Source organism: Penaeus chinensis, chromosome 14 (assembly GCF_019202785.1).
Source record: "Penaeus chinensis breed Huanghai No. 1 chromosome 14, ASM1920278v2, whole genome shotgun sequence".
Classification (NCBI taxonomy): domain Eukaryota; kingdom Metazoa; phylum Arthropoda; class Malacostraca; order Decapoda; family Penaeidae; genus Penaeus; species Penaeus chinensis.
Genome location: NC_061832.1, coordinates 5,545,939 through 5,548,438, shown reverse-complemented (window position 1 = coordinate 5,548,438; position 2,500 = coordinate 5,545,939). Strand labels below are relative to the sequence as shown.

Here is a 2,500-nt window from a genome sequence, read left to right as displayed (position 1 = left end):
CTGTGGATTCATCATAAGCATATCCCTTTGTAAACAGTGCTAAAGGAGAAAGTTATGCCAGGCAACTCTTGTCTTTCATGAAAATGCTCTAATCGTATTTGTAAAACAAAGAGTTGATTATTTTAATTAAGAAGAAAAATAAGGAATTATATCGTTAAAAGGAGATATTTTTAGAATGAGAAACCCAGCTTTACTGTTTAGTAGTGTCAGGAACATCATAAGTATGTTATCTCATCTCAAAAGTACACTGATAATTGGTAGTAAAACAGGAAAACAAAAAAAAAAAATAGGACAAAAAAATGTTATTGGAAACCTTATCCTGTGATGTCTTTCATATTTGAATTTGTAGATCTCTCTTTTAAGTGTTTTGTACACTTGATGATAATAATGTGTCATCATCCTTGGTGGGTTACATTTCTTTGTAAGGTAGAAGTAACTTTTTTTTTCTTTCTTTTTTTTCTTTTTTTGTTATTGTTTTGTACAGGTGTATTTATCACCTGGTATCTTGCACTTAAGCACAAAACTTTTATGTGATATTGGTCTTGCTAGTCAGGCTTATGAAAGAAAATGGGCCATGCTCATCTCGGTATACAAATTACTTTTCTGTTAAAAAATAAATAAATAGATAAAAAATACTTAGTGTCAGAGGTGATTTTTTTTAATGTTTCAGGATTCTAAAAGGATGTTAGTGTTTTGCTCATAAAGATCTCAACATAAGACTTGTTGTGAAATTTTAATGTTTATTAAGTATCTCATACTCGCTGTTTATACAAATAAAAAAAAATAAAAAATAATTGGAAGCCTTTTATTGTTCCCTTTGTTACGAATCTTAGATTTAAGATTCATGTCAAACTATTTGATATCCAGCTATAACTAAGGTTCTTTAGCTGGGAACACCCCGTAGGAGGGAACTCGGGCCAAGGGGAACGTAGGATTTTTTTTTTCAAATTATTGTAGTCTCTTCATGTAAGGGTGTCATAAAAAAAAAAAAAAAAAAAAAAAGTATGAAAAAAGTATCACTTTTACTCATTTTCTATACTTAATGACTCTGCTTGACTTGTCTTCACTATCCTTCAAACCCATGTATTTGCTATAGCATTCAACCACACATCCATAATCTGCTAGTTATTCAACACTAAGGTATCTGAATTCATGCCTAATTGAAAAAATAAAAACATCCATTTTATAATTTTGCTTTAAAATTTGGGAAAGAAATTCAGCTTACCAATCTGCTTTAAATTCTGGGAGGGCAATAGATGGAGTAGGGGCATAAAATGGTCATGGTAGGTAAAAAGGTTTAGAACCACTTAAATAAAAGAAACCGAAAGGGGCAATGACATAATAAATTCCCTTTTAAGTAATTCAAAAGCCTCAAACTGTAAATTGCAGTTTAGACTATAACAACTATTCTATATTATTTGGATAGGACTGACATTTTTTTGTGCATTTCGGGAAATTTGTCTTAAAGACAAAGTAGGGGATTATGAACCCCATTACAAGATTAATCTAAATCAATCTATTTCACCCATTAAATCGGCTATATATGCTTTCTGAAATTTCTTTTGCAATTTGTTAAGCACCTGTAGTAGTTTCCTCATTCACACTAGCATAATAAATAGTAACTATCTTCAGAAGCCCCCCCCCCCAATATCTTGCTTGTTGCTGTCGTGGGGGGGGGGGGGGTTAGGAGACGGGGACTGAGGCCCAAAGTGGGGGATTACCCCTGCCTTGGTCCTCAGCCTTCGCCTCAACTAATTGCATGTCCTTTCTTCTCCTCCTTTTCCTTTTTCTTTTTCTTCATCCTCTTGTTCTGTCCACTTACCCTAATCGTTAAACTCATTTTTGCCTTTTTCGCCACAATACTTTATCATAATGCTCCTTACTTCATTAACTCCTTCCCCTTCTAACAACCTTAACCTTATACTATACCCTTTCACTACCATATTAATCCTCTAGTACTGTTCAATGGTAACTTTATCCTAATCATTAACTCATTTCGTTACTCTACTTTACCATATCGCCATATGACCTTTAATGTCATATAGAACTTTCTTACCTGGGGGTTTTGCCCCAAACCTCACGCTATCACTATATTTCGAATACGCCGCTGACGACCTTGGATGTTGACGCGACAGAAAATGTTCAATAAATAAATAAATATCTTCTGGAGTCATGGCCCAAACTATATTGGAAATAACCAATTCACTGTATTAGCAAATACGTACTCTTCACTGATGTAAATTGAAAATATATTGACACTGATCGGATGAACTCCCAACTTGAAAACAAAAGATGAACACGTTTATGATTTATGAAATACATTATGATCTTAGGACATATTTGGTAAACAAATGGATAGCCTACCATGTAAGGCAACGTAATGCAAGTATTATGTTTCCTCATGAGTGAGAGAGAGACAGTAAAAGTTATTGAGAGAGAGAGAGAGAGAGAGAGAGAGAGAGAGAGAGAGAGAGAGAGAGAGAGAGAGAGAGAGAGAGAG

The 2,500-nt window shown here is 34.0% G+C and overlaps 1 protein-coding gene across 1 annotated transcript in view; it reads left to right on the top strand.

Moving 5' to 3' along the window:
- LOC125032013 overlaps positions 1 to 794 on the top strand; it is a 27,291-nt gene extending 26,497 nt beyond the window's left edge. Inside the window, exon 13 of the mRNA XM_047622969.1 lies at positions 1 to 794. This exon is cut by the window's left edge and continues 585 nt beyond it. The gene's annotated coding sequence lies outside the window, so the exon portion shown is untranslated.
- The last annotated feature ends 1,706 nt before the right edge of the window (positions 795 to 2,500 follow it).